General features: G+C 40.4%; 1 protein-coding gene across 5 annotated transcripts in view; it reads right to left on the bottom strand.

Moving 5' to 3' along the window:
* The window catches only part of ATRNL1 (attractin like 1), an 810,133-nt gene that overhangs the window by 100,259 nt on the left and 695,353 nt on the right, over positions 1-14,521 (bottom strand). The gene's annotated exons all lie outside the window — the stretch shown is intronic.

Genomic DNA, 14,521 nt, shown 5'->3' with positions numbered 1-14,521 from the left:
ATTTTTCCAAGTGAAGCCAAGTGAAAGAATATGGCTAAAACAGTTCTGAAAGGAAATAGGTTGCTTGTACTCACTGCCATTGTTATGTGTGGGTCGTTGTGAGATTGTGGGAAAGTTTCATGGTTTTTAAGTGTTAATTTAGGAAATTTCTTGCCTTCAACAAGATAGAGGGCTAGATGTTTTGAAAGATGTCTGATGATAAAGTATATACGTTTTTATATGAGAGGGAAAAGTGTCAAATAGGATGGGGATGGTAATGGTTTATGTCTCTCATAGAAGACATGGTTTTCAAATATTTCTGAGAGGTGCAAAAATTAACTAAGTATAGCTGCAATTAAAAACTAGTTTGCTTCCTTCCTTTCTTTCTCACTTTTTCTTTCTTCCTATCTTTATCTCTCTCTCTCTCCCTACTTACCTACTTACCTATATATCCTTTTCAAGGACAGAACCAGATTATTCTGGGAATCTACTTGAAAAATAGTCTTTGTTTTATTGACAGAATCCAAGCAATTGCTTTAAAATTTTTTATTATCTAATATTGTCTGTGGAAGTTAATTCTTAGGAATTTGAAATAATAGAAATAGAAGATTCATCTATAGTGTTACTATGGGTGTGCATATTAGTATTTTAGTTATATTAAGCCATTTATCCTTCATGGCAATTCTAAAGGAAAGAACTACTATTATCCTCAATTTATAGATGAGAAAACTAAGGCACAGATATATTGAGTAACAGGCCAAGATAACACAACTATTAAGTGGGAGGGCTAGGAATTAAACCTCGGGCAGTCTGGCTCCAGAGTCTATGCCCTTAACCATTTACATATTTTACTGCCTCTTGATTGATGTATAAAGATATTCATCATATTATCAGTAATCAAGTAGCGATGGATTGGTTAGACTCCACTGAATATAGGGATAATAATCTCTGCTTTGGAATCTGGTTGCTCAGTCATGCAGTGGGGAGCTCAGAGAACACTGCAGGAGGAAGTCTCAGATGACCAGGGCTCACCTCAAATGTCTTAAGGTGGAGTATATGGACTGCAACCTGCCAGGCTCCTCTGCCCATGGAATTCTCCAGGCAAGAATAATGGAGTAGGTAGCCATTTACTTCTCTGGGGGATCTTCCCAACCCAGGGATTGAATCTGGGTTTCTTGCAATGCAGGAGGATTCTTTACATCTGAGCCTCCAGGGAAGCCCAAATGATAAAGCACATTCTGGTGGTTCGGACATTAAAGAGTCTACCTGCATTGCAGGAGACCTGGGTTTGATCCCTGGGTCAGGAAGACCCCCTGAACAAGGAAATCGCAACCCACTCCAGTATTCTTGCCTGGAGAATTCCATGGATAGAGCACAGTCCATAGGGGTCGCACAGCGTTGGACACGATCAAGCAATTATGCATGTACACACACACAGCATATGTATAGATATATATTGAAAAACTTTTCTTCCAGCTTCTTCATATGCTAACGAGTGACCTTTTCTTAATTTCAGATGATTTCTACTGTACTCCTCCTCTACTAGGCCTCTGAAGAGGCTATGGTTTACTGAATGCAGGAGTCTGTCACTCAGTTCAGTTCAGTTGCTCAGTCGTGTCCGACTCTTTGCAACCCCATGAATCGCAGCACGCCAGGCCTCCCTGTCCATCATTAACTCCTGGAGTTCACTCAAACTCACGTCCATCGAGTCAGTGACAACATCCAGCCATCTCATCTTCTGGCATCCCCTTCTCATCCTGCCCCCAATCCCTCCAAGCATCAGAGTCATTTCCAATGAGTCAACTCTTTGCATGAGGTGGCCAAAGTACTGGACTTTCAGCTTTAGCATCAATCCTTCCAAAGAAATCCTAGGACTGATCTTTAGAATGGATTGGTTGGATCTCCTTGCAGTCCAAGGGACTCTCAAGAGTCTTCTCCAACACCACAGTTCAAAAGCATCAATTCTTCGGCGCTCAGCTTTCTTCACAGTCCAACTGTCACATCCATACATGACCACTGGAAAAACCATAGCCTTGACTAGATGGACCTTTGTTGGCAAATAATGTCTCTGCTTTTTAATATGCTATCTAGGTTGGACATGACTTTCCTTCCGAGGAGTAAGCATCTTTTAATTTCATGGCTGCAATCACCATCTGCAGTGATTTTGGAGCCCCCCAAAATAAAGTCTGACACTGTTTCTACTGTTTCCCATCTATTTCCCATGAAGTGATGGGACTGGAAGCCATGATCTTAGTTTTCTGAATGTTGAGCTTCAAGCCAAGTTTTTCACTCTCCTCTTTCACCTTCATCAAGAGGCTTTTGAGTTCCTCTTCACTTTCTGCCATAAGGGTGGTGTCACCTGCATATCGGAGGTTATTGATAATTCTTCCGGAAATCTTGATTCCAGCTTGTGCTTCTTCTAGCCCAGTGTTTCTCATGATGTACTCTGCATATACGTTAAATAAGTAGGGTGACAATATACAGCCTTGACATACTCCTTTTCCTATTTGGAACCAGTCTGTTGTTCCATGTCCAGTTCTAACTGTTGCTTTCTGACCTGCATACAGGTTTCTCAAGAGGCAGGTCAGGTGGTCTGGTAGTCCCATCTTTTGAAGAATTTTCCACAGTTTATTGTGATCCACCCAGTCAAAGGCTTTGGCATAGTCAATAAAGCAGAAATAGATGTTTTTCTGGAACTCTCTTGCTTTTTCCATGATCCAGTGGATGTTGGCAATTTGATCAGATTGGTTCCTCTGGCCTTTTCGAAAACCAGCTTGAACATCTGGAAGTTCATGGTTCACGTATTGCTGAAGCCTAGCTTGGAGAGTTTTGAGCATTACTTTACTAGCGTGTGAGATGAGTGCAATTGTATGGTAGTTTAAGCATTCTTTGGCATTGCCTTTCTTTGGGACTGGAATGAAAACTGACCTTTTCCAGTCCTGTGGCCACTGCTGAGTTTTCCAAATTTGCTGCCATATTGAGTGCAGCACTTTCACAGCATCATCTTTCAGGATTTGAAATAGCTCAACTGGAATTCCATCACCTCCACTAGCTTTGTTCGCAGTGATGCTTTCTAAGGCCCACTTGACTTCACATTTCAGGATGTCTGGCTCTAGGTCAGTGATCACACCATCGTGATTATCGTGGTCATGAAGATCTTTTTTGTACAGTTCTTCTGTGTATTCTTGCCACCTCTTCTTAATATCTTCTGCTTCTGTTAGGTCCATACCATTTCTGTTCTTTATTGAGCCCATCTTTGCATGAAATGTTCCCTTGGTATCTCTAATTGTCTTGAAGAGATCTCTAGTCTTTCCCATTCTGTTGCTTTCCTCTATTTCTTTGCATTGGTCGCTGAAGAAGGCTTTCCTATCTCTCCTTGCTATTCTGTGGAACTCTGCATTCAGATGCTTATATCTTTCCTTTTCTCCTTTGCTTTTCACTTCTCTTCTTTTCACAGCTATTTGTAAGGCCTCCCCAGACAGCCATTTTGCTTTTTGCATTTCTTTTCCATGGGGATGGTCTTGATCCCTGTCTCCTGGACAATGTCACAAACCTCCAGGCACTCTATCTATCAGATCTAGTCCCTTAAATCTATTTCTCACTTCCACTGTATAATCATAAGGGATTTGATTTAGGTCCTACCTGAATGGTCTAGTGGTTTTCCCTACTTTATTCAATCTAAGTCTGAATTTGGCAATAAGGAGTTCTGATCTGAGCCACAGTCAGCTCCCAGTCTTGTTTTTGCTGACTGTCTAGAGCTTCTCCATCTTTGGCTACAAAGAATATAATGAATCTGATTTTGGTGTTGACCATCTGGTGATGTCCATGTGTAGAGAATGGACAGAATGTGGTCCACTGGAGAAGGGAATGGCACACCATTTCAGTATTCTTGCCTTGAGAACCCCATGAACAGTGTGAAAAGGCAAAATGATAGGATACTGAAAGAGGAACTCCCCAGGTCGGCAGGTGCCCACTATGCTACTGGAGATTAGTGGAGAAATAACTCCAGAAAGAATGAAGGGATGGAGCAAAAGCAAAAACAATTCCCAGTTGTGGATGTGACTGGTGATAGAAGCAAGGTCCAATGCTGTAAAGAGCAATATTGCATAGGAACTTGTAAAGTCAGGTCCATGAATCAAGGCAAATTGGAAGTGGTCAAACAGGAGATGGCAAGAGTGAATGTTGACATTCTAGGAATCAGTGAACTAAAATGGATTGGAATGGGTGAATTTAACTCAGATGACCATTATATCTACTATTATGGGCAGGAATCCCTTAGAAGAAACGGAGTAGCCATCATAGTCAACACAAGAGTCCAAAATACAGTACTTGGATGCAATCTCAAAAATGACAGAATGATCTCTGTTCATTTCCAAGGCAAACCATTCAATATCACAGTAATCCAAGTCTATGCCCCAACCAGTAATGCTGAAGAAGCTGAAAGGTTCTATGAAGACCTACAAGACCTTTTAGAACTAACACCCAAAAAAGACATCCTTTTCATTATAGGGGACTGGAATGCAAAAGTAGGAAGTCAAGAAACACCTGGAGTAACAGACAAATTTGGCCTTGGAATACGGAATGAAGCAGGGCAAAGGCTAATAGAGTTTTGCCAAGAGAACGCACTGGTCATAGCAAACACCCTCTTCCAACAACACAAGAGAAGACTCTACACATGGTCTGTCACTAGTTAATTGCAACTAATCTTTAGATTGTGGAATCTGACTGTCTCCCTATCTCCCATGGCATGCTAAGTTGCTTCAGTCATGTCTGACTCTATGCAACCCTAAAGACTGTAGCCCACCAGGCCCCTCTGTCCATGGGTATCTTTAGGCAAGAATACTGGAATGGGTTGCCTGTGCCCTCTTCCAGGAGATCTTCCTGATCCAAGGATCAAATCCGCATCTCTCATGTCTTTTCTGCATTGGCAGGTGGATTCTTTATCACTAGCGCCACCTGGGCACTTTCATTAGGGAAAGGATGTGGTCATAATTCAAAACAATGGTTTTCATGACATTCAAAATGCCTCAATTCACTGAATATAAATTGCTAAAACTTTTCTGAAAAGCAACTTAACAATATTTATTGAAAATTTTAAAAAAAGGTTCACACCTACCAGTTTCAGAACTAATACTGTATCCTTAGGAAGTAATCAGAGATTTGGAAAAAAATTTTACATAAGAATCTTTATCATGGCATTATTTACAATACTCTACCCTCCCCCAACCCCTGCCAAAGAGCAGCAGCAGCTGCCTGGGGACAACATAAATAGCCCTTAAGAAGAGGAGAATAATTAAGATGTTTATGATACATCCATAAAATCCCATATTATACAGTCATTAAAATTGTTTTTGAAGAATTTTTAATGACACAGAGAAATGCTCATTATATAACATTCAATAAAAAGGCAGAATATAGGACTTCATGAGAAATGATACCACTTATGTAAAATGAAATCTAAATGTGTCTCAAGTCCTCAGAGGAAACATATCTTTTGTTGGTTATCTCTGAGTTGTAAGTTTTTGGTTTCTCTTTTCCAAATTTTCTAAAACGAAAAGATACTAATTTTATAATCAGAAAACTGACCAATAAGACATAAGTACCCATGAGCTACAGGGAGAACTGGCAGGTGTTTGTGAGGTGTTGGTGATGGTGGTGGTGGTGGTGGTGGTGGTGGGAAGCAGTGGAGGTGAGCTGCAAAAGAGAAATGAGGCCTCCTTTTTCAGAAGAGACATCAGTGTCCCTTCACCCTCTTCCACTTGCTCAGTCCTCAGCAGCTGTGTGTGTGCGTGTGTGTTCACGTGTATACACACATGTACAGACATCTGATCACCAACCTTGTGTAGCTCTTTCCTAAAATGATACAAGATACATGAAAACTCGAGCTCAATCAGTGCTCCTCATTTCCTTCCTCCCTCTGTCTTTACAAGTTAAATCCTTGCTTTGGAAAGAACATGAATCCAAGATGAGTAGGATTTGGGCATTGGAGGAGTGAGAAAGGAAAGGCATTCCTGGGAGAAGGAACATCATAAGTGAAGGCTGAGAGTTGGGGCCACCAGGCTCTGCATGAGAAACACTGAGGATTCTGTTTCTGCAGAATGAGGGATCTGCAGGTGGGAGTAGTGAAGAAGGGGGATCACAGAGACTTCTGGGAACCTTAGGATGATTCCAAATATAAAACCCACCAATCAAGAGAATATAAAGACTCAAGAGACTATACCACAGGCTTTGAAAGCAATTCAAAAAAGGAAGCCAAAACTTATTTTGAGCACTGGCAGTATGGTATGAAACCAATTGGCCTGGGAGTTAGAAGACATAGGGTCATATACTATTTCTGCCAATAATAAGTTGTACTGCTTTGGGCAAACCGTGGGCCTTCTTTAGGGCTTCTGTCTTTGTACATAAAATTAGAGGGAGAGAATTTATGAATGCATTCATTAATTCTTTCATTCAGCTAAAGTGTTGAGGGCCTGTTGTGTCAGGCGCTGTACTGGACATTCAGGACACTATGATAAAGGTAGATGGTGCTCATCTAGGTAAGATGAGCATGGAGCTCAGTCTAGGTAAGAAAGCTTTCAGTGTAATGAGTGGGTCACAGAAAGTGATAGTTTACCAAATTGTCCCCATTAAGAGAGATGGGGGTCACTGGTGACCTCAATAGGACAGATTTAATTGAGAAATAGTTGCTGAACAACGGGCTGGGGAGTAAATGAAGATGTGATAATAGACACTAAGCATGAATTTCAGCTGAGAAGATGAACAAGAAGGAAGGGCAAGAGATTGAGTTTCAGTCTCATGGTAGTAGTAGTGGTAGTGAAAGTTGCTCAGTCGTGTCCGACTCTGCAACCCCATGGACTATACTGCTGCTGCTAAGTCATTTCAGTCGTGTCTGACTCTGTGCAACCCCATAGACAGCAGCCCATCAGGCTGCCCCGTCCCTGGGATTCTCCAGGCAAGAACACTGGAGTGGGTTACCATTTCCTTCTCCAATGCATGAAAGTGAAAAGTGAAAGTGAAGTCACTCAGTCATGTCTGACTCTTCGCAACCCCATGGACTGCAGCCCACCAGGCTCCTCCATCCATGGGATTTTCCAGGCAAGAGTACTGGAGTGGGGTGCCATCGCCTTCTCCCCCATGGACTATACAGTCCATGGAATTCTCCAGGCCAGAATACTGGTGTTGGTAGTCTTTCCCTTCTCCATGGGATCTTCCCAACCCAGGGATCGAACCCAGGTCTCCCACATTGCAGGCGGATTCTTTACTAGCTGAGCCACAAGGGAAGCCCTTCAGTCTCATAGCCCTTTCCATTTCTAAAATACCAAGATTCATATCACTCAAGTAGGTATATTTAACCTTCCAAGGTAACAGCCTTGAAGGGAGCAGCAACCAGTTCAATGCATCAGCTCTAGTATGTTTGTATGAAAATCAATCACGCAGTGGCTATGTTCCAAATACTAAAAGGAAATTAAGATCTGGAAATTATTGCGGTGAAAACCTGGATAGTCTCAATGGGTGGATATATTTAAAAATATGAGACGGGCTCTGCACAAGACAGAGGGCTGAACAAAATGAACTCAAGTTGTCTGATCCTGTTATGCTAATAATACTGAGCTGGGAAAGGAGGAAAGAGGGCCAGTTCAGGGAGGAACAATCATACCAGAAACCCTAAGCTGCCTGCCAGGCTCCTGTTTCCAGTAAGCAGGCTTTGACCTTGTCTCTACCATTCTTTTGCTACTAAAGATGGTGTAAATAAATGGAAGCTTCCTCTGATTATATGACATTAGAGAGATGTTACTGCTTATGCAGTTGGTTGCTTAAAATTCCTGGATGTATAATCAAGATGACATTAAAGCCAACAAGTGACAGTGTGGAATTCTATTGTTCTAAGAAAATGCAACAGTGGAACTGAATTTTATAAAACAGCTAATGTTGGGGGCCAGAGTGAGGCACTCCGCCCATGGCAAAAGTCGTGAGGAAGGAGGCTCGACATACGCAAAGGCGGGATGGAGCCTCAGGAGTCCCCCTGGAAATCCTCGAGCGTCTACCCCCATAACCAGAGCCTGCCTACTTTACTACTTTGTGCTCTTACCTACACCTCTGACTTTACGGGGGGCTGTCCCCCACCACCTCTTTCAGAGAAGGAGTTAACCTAGAGCTCCAGTCAATAAAAACTCTTGGGTGTGACAAGAGTGTTTTAACCTACAAACTCCTCTGAAGGTTCTCTAGCCTGCCTGACAGCTCGTCCGGCCACATGTGATTGCTCACAGCCTCCCAACCGTGAGAGGCACGAGATGCTTTAAACCTTCTAAAAACAGGTTCCTTAGAAAAGTTAGAAAACTATTAGTATAAGTATAATGGGCTGATTAGAAATTGTATTGGTGAAGGGTTTTTCATTTGTTGAGCCAATGTTTGTTGCTAAGTCTCCACATCCCCTGCCCTTACACACATTAATGAATATATAGAAGAAATAAGTATTAACCTTTGATATTAATCACGTTAGACCTTAGGCTAAGTAAATTCTTTCCTTAACTAAAACCCACTACACCCTCACCCTGTAGGAATGTAACTTTACTTGGGTGGCGTCTGTTTTGAGAATAATCAGCCCTGGAGAAATAAGTGTCCTGATTGACTGACCGCTGTCACAAGGAGAGGGTCGTAAATTGTCAGCAGGCCCCCCTGGCCAGAAGATGATGTAACACCCCTAAGACCTCTGTATACATTTGTGTGAAGCACCTGACTTTAATAAAAGTCAGGACTGCTGTCCCCACGTGACTTTTGTATAACATCTTAGTGTATAAAAACAGACTCTGGAAAATAAAGAATTGGGATCAGTTTCTCGAAATACTGGTCTCCCCATGTCACTCTCTCTCTCACTCTGGCTGAGTCTCCATCTGGAGCGCGGAACCCACCATGCTTACTAATTATGCCTGGGCTTCTAAGATCCGACCGGGGAGGCCTCAGTGTCTCCTCTCCTTCGGGAGAACGGAAGGACGCCTGCGGCCTACGTAAGTGGTGCAAACTTCTTGTCTTGAAGTTTTATTGGTCTCCCGCGTAAACCAAGCTACTCAGCCTCTTTTCTCCACTGAATTTTCCTACTGAGCTATCCTTATTCTATTACTCTTTATATCTTTAATTAATATCTAATTGAAGCTATTGTATCCGGATCCTCGCCTATGCCGTCTCTCCTTCGAATACCCTGGATCAGCCGGGGCTGGTCCCCGGCAAGCTAACATCTGCAATTAGAATTTCTAGTAATCCTTACAGTACCAGTTTAATGCTAATAATTTTTAAAAACACAAATATGTCTTTATTTTTTAAGGGAATTTTTTTTTTTTCTGTGTGAAAATGTAGGGATTTCAGAAAGGCAATTACATTAATCTTTGTGGTCAGAATTCAGAGGTACTATGGTAAAGGTTTGGATGTACTTTTTCATTAGCATTTTATCGATAGGACCAATTGGTCTGAACAGGCCTGAAACTCCCAGGATTTCCTGAAACTGACACCTGCGCCTTTCTTAAGCCGGTGGTTTCACACATGATGTAAATTTACCAATTACAAGACAGAGATGGGTGTGCATCTGCAGTGGTGGAGCCTTGGGTTTGAATCTCAAGTACCCTGGGTACAAAAGATAACATAATGTTTGATCTCTGAAACACTCTTTAAAATTCCTCCTTTCTTTTGGCTCTGTTTTTTTTTTTTTTTTTTAAGTGATAAACTAGAGCAAATTAAATGTAAGCTTAATATATATCATGCAAGGTCCTTTTTCCTGTCTTAGTTCTCTAGGCTGTATTTAATATTTCCCTGTCAGGGATGCATTAGAGAATAGGGATTAAAGGTATTAGCTCTATAGACAATGGGCAAGAATGGGAACCTCAATTTTCCTAACTTGTAAAATACACACGCACACTCAGCATCTAAGTAATAGGATTGTTACAAGATTAAGTGAGAAAATATAAGAAAACAATTATTACAGCCACTACAGACACATAGGGGCTTCCCTGGTGGCTCAGACATTAAAAGAATCCGCCTGCAATGTGGGAAACCTGGATGAGATCCCTGGGTTGGGAAGATCCCCCGGATGAGGGCATGGCAGCCCACTCCAATATTCTTGTCTGGAGAATCCCTGTGGACAGAGGAGCTTGGTGAGCTACAGTCCACGGGGTCGCAGTCAGTCATGACCGAGAGACGAAGTAGGGCACAGCACAGATACACAATAAGTATCCAATAAATGGTAGATGTTCTCAGTTTTGTGTGTTTGTGTGTCTGCTCACTTTGTACATTTACATAGCCTACCGAAAATATTGTTAAATTGAGAAGAATCAATAATAGTAATGACATTTGCTTTAGAAGCTTCACCCTCTATAATTGTTGATTACAACATGTCTGTGTCAACATAATTTAAGAATGTTTCTAATAGAAAGAAATTCTTAGTCTCAACATGATCTTGAGCTGTTTAATTATTTCAAACATTTTCAAAATTTTCACCAAAAATATGATAATGTGTGTTAAGTACAAATAATTCAGTAAATGAGTACCATCTTGCTTTAAGCTTTCATTAACTTTGCTCCTCCTGTTGCATGAGCAGTTCTACACTTTCTAACTTACCCATTAAATATGATTTGAAGATGGAAAGCAGAATTAGAGAAAAAAAAAATCTACAAGTTACTTAAAGCTAGTATTTTAAGAGTAAGGCATTCTAACGGACAAAATAAAAGATGACCACATAGTTCAAGGATCAGGGAACAATTCAAGAGACTAGCACAGGGACACACATGACATTTTCACTGTGTCCAATATGTGAGCAAGTGGACTGGCAGATGGGACCTCAGAGACTGCAACAATGTGGCAACTCCCATACAGGCCACACAGACTCGGCTCTAAAATCAGCTCTACAACTTGCTTGCTCTAAAATCTTTGGCAAATAAAACATTTTTGGCAAGTATAAAGCTTTTCTGAAGCTTGGTTTCTTTAGCTGTAACATAGGCAAGATTCCCTTAGGGGTTGTAGTAAGAAAATGAAATACACAAACACACCCCTGAGATAGTGACTGTACGTGGCAGGTACTCAGTAAATTTGATCCTGTTTATTTATATACCATACATTGAGTTTTCATTTATACGTTAACATATCATGAAATGGCTAGATAGACTTTCACTAAATTTGGAGGTATGCTTGGGATGGCCTGACTTAAGATATACTGTGGAGTCCATACAAGACTCACTTTGGAAACTGAGGAGAAGCTTCAAAGACTGTGATACCCATTTTCTTGAAAGGCTGAAACTGAGGCACACAAAGTTCGTGTGGCTGTTGACTGAGAGAGGTCATGTGCACAGACAGAACTCCTTTCAAAATCTGAGCCCCAAACTGAAAGTCACAGATACTCCCAACTGAGTTGCGAGAACAGATTTGGGATTGTGTGCGTGCGTGTTCAGTCACTCAGTTGCGTCCGATCCTTTGTGACCCCATGGACTGTAGCCTGCCAGGCTCCTCTGTCCATGGGATTTCCCACCAAGAATACTGGAGTGGGTTGCAATGCCCTCCTCCAGGGGATCTTCCCAACCCAGGATCCAACCTGCATCTCCTGTACTGCAGGCAGATTCTTTACCATTGAGCTACATGGGAAGCTCCGGGTTTGTGATTAAGCTGCTCCTTATCTGGGCAACTCTGTGTAGCATTTTCTTGGATAAGAAGCAGCGATGCTCCTGATGATGATCAATCATTTTTTCAAGGAGCAGCCATGAAAATGGTCATGGGGAACATTTCTTCTCTCCTGCCAGAGCTTCTTGGCATGCTAGCAGATTGGCCAAAAAGTTTGTTCAGGTTTTTCTGTATGATCTTTTGCAAAATTTACTAGCTACCTGGATATTTGCTTAAATTTCTTTATTTCTTACATAAAGGAGAGCATACTCTGGGTATTCTTTTGCAGTTAACACTTTTCACTTAATAATATATCCTGAAACAATCTCACATCGGTTTATAGCGATCTTCCTCATTGTTTTTACTGATGCATTATACTCCATTTGTGGGTGTATCATAATTTATTTTACCACTTCCCTAGTACGGTTATTTAACTTGAATGAACTTTTTTGGCCAACCCCCAATTTTTTTTCCTCATTCTTCCACCACTCCCTACTTTGCTAGATTCTGTGCAGGACCATTTTCAGAATTTATAACTAGAGAAATCTGAGTCCCCAGTGTTCATAAGTGTGTGTGTGCATACGTGTGTGGGAGTATGCATGTGCATGTATGGCTGTGTGTGTGCATGTGTGTATGTGTGAACTCACATGCATAAGGATCATCAATATGTATTATCTATTCTTAATCCACTGTTTCTCTGGTTAAAACTCCAAAGAACACAGTCAGAGTAAACAGTTTACATTCTAGAACACATTGAGGATAGTTTATAAGTAAATGGAGACACACATACATTTTCGGTTAAATAAGCTCTTGGGTGCTAGCCCAGCAACCATATAGCCAGGTAAATATAATTTCTATGAGAAAATATAGCCTGTCATCTATGGGTTAACTTTTGGAAGGGGGCTATGCTCACCACTATACCACCAACATGGACTATGGATTAATTTTTGGAATGTGACCCATTTGAAGAAGAGGCCTGAAAAATGCTTTTTACTAACGTTTCCCTTTGAAATAATTTTAAACTTACAGAAAAGTTACAAAGAATTAGAGTTCTCATTTGCCCTTCATTCAGCTTCTCTAATGATAACATTTCACATAATTACAGTATAATTGTCAGAACCAGAAAATGAACATTGGCATAATACTGTTGAGCAATCTGCAGACCTTATTCAAATTTCACCAGTTTTCCTGCTAACATTTTATTTCCGTCTCAGGATTTAGTTCAAGATCTCACTGTGTGTAACGTCATTAGTCTCTAATCGGTGTTAATTCCTCAGTCTTTCTTTGTCTTTCATGATCCTGACACTTTTGAAGAGTTCTGGTCAGTTTGTTTTATAGGCTGTTCCTCAATTTGAATCTGTCTGATCTTTTCTCGTGATTACACTGGTGGTACACGTTTAACAAGAACACTTTGGAAGTGATGTTTTGCTCTTTTCAGTGCAACGTATCAGGAGATATACAATTTCTATGCTTTATTACCAGTGATATTAACCCTGATCATTTGGATAAGGTCATGTCTTCTACAGTTTTCTACGATAAATGTATTATTTTCCCATTTGTAATTAATAAATGCCTTGTGGGAGTATGTAATATCAATACTTTGAGGCTATGCAAGTGTACAGTTTATATTATATATTCTCCCATTAATTTTAATTCCATCAGTGGTTCCTGCCTGCAATAATTACTACTCTAGTATTTATCTAATGATCATTTTCATATTTTCCTTATTTTCTATATACTCATTAACTGAAATTCCACTGTAAGGAAGAGCTCCCCTTCTCTCTTACTTATTTATTCATAAATGAACAAATTTTATTCAATTTTAATTTAAAATTATATAAATTTTATTATTTATTCAATAGTCTACACAATTATGTTAATGTAGACTTACAAATATTTAATTTATTTTTTGAGTTATAATCCAATAGTATACTTATTTATTTTTTTGTTCAAGTTGTTCTAGCTTTGGCAATTCGGTGCCTCTGCATGTGGGCTTCTGTATCTTTTCAACATGTCATTATAATTTTTTGAACACTTACTTTCTGGGATCAGATGTTCTATTTCAACCTGCATTTTCCCTTCCTAGCCTTGGAGTCAATCATTTCTTCAAAAAGCCCTGGTTCCCTTTATTGAAAAACGGTGTTAAGAAACCAAGATATGGGTGCTAGGAGTGTTCGCTGCTCCTGAAATATCACTGCTTCCAGGCCCTCTCAGCAGACACAGCTGGGAAACATACATATGTATACCAACCCACTTACACACATCTCTATTTCTATTTTAATCTACCTGTATGTGAATGAGTCTATGCAGATCCCTCAAATACCAATTCCACAGGATTCATTCTACCCTTCTTACTTTCCTCATAAGTATCTGTTTTTCTCTGAAACTGAGAGAATTAGCTCTCATTATCCGCACCATATTTTCTTCTTTGTTCAATCCTTGCACAGACATAATGTCTTGTCAGAATTGCTAACTCAGGCCCCTGTTTCCAGAAGAAACAAATGTGCTAATCATAGTACAATGTGTATTTTTCTCTTTGCATTTAGCCTTACTCTATACAGTCAAAATAGTATTTTCCAAAATTACATAGGTTTTTCTTTTCTTCCCTATCCCCTCAGTGTATTTATGCTATTCATTTGTAAAGCATTTAAGTTCATTTTCCACTGTTCGTATTCCATTTTGGGTTCTCCACCTCCCAGTTTGATTTATTTATTAGGTATGTGAAACATTAGAGTGTTTCCAAGAGTCAGAGGTTTGTAAAAAGGTCCACTCAAAGAAATGTCTCTTCGTCCTCATCCCTGTTCCTCTCTCTCTCACTCCCCCATTTTATACTCCATTCTCACTTTACTTTCTGTAGGTAACCAATCTCATTAGTAGCCTTCTGGTAATCTTCTGCAAAATTTAG

Source organism: Bos grunniens, chromosome 26 (genome assembly GCF_055505025.1).
Source record: "Bos grunniens cultivar Pamir isolate PY7600 chromosome 26, Bosgru_T2T1.0, whole genome shotgun sequence".
Lineage (NCBI taxonomy): Eukaryota > Metazoa > Chordata > Mammalia > Artiodactyla > Bovidae > Bos > Bos grunniens.
The sequence above is the reverse complement of the archived record's forward strand: the minus strand, read 5'-3'. Positions and strand labels throughout refer to the sequence as shown.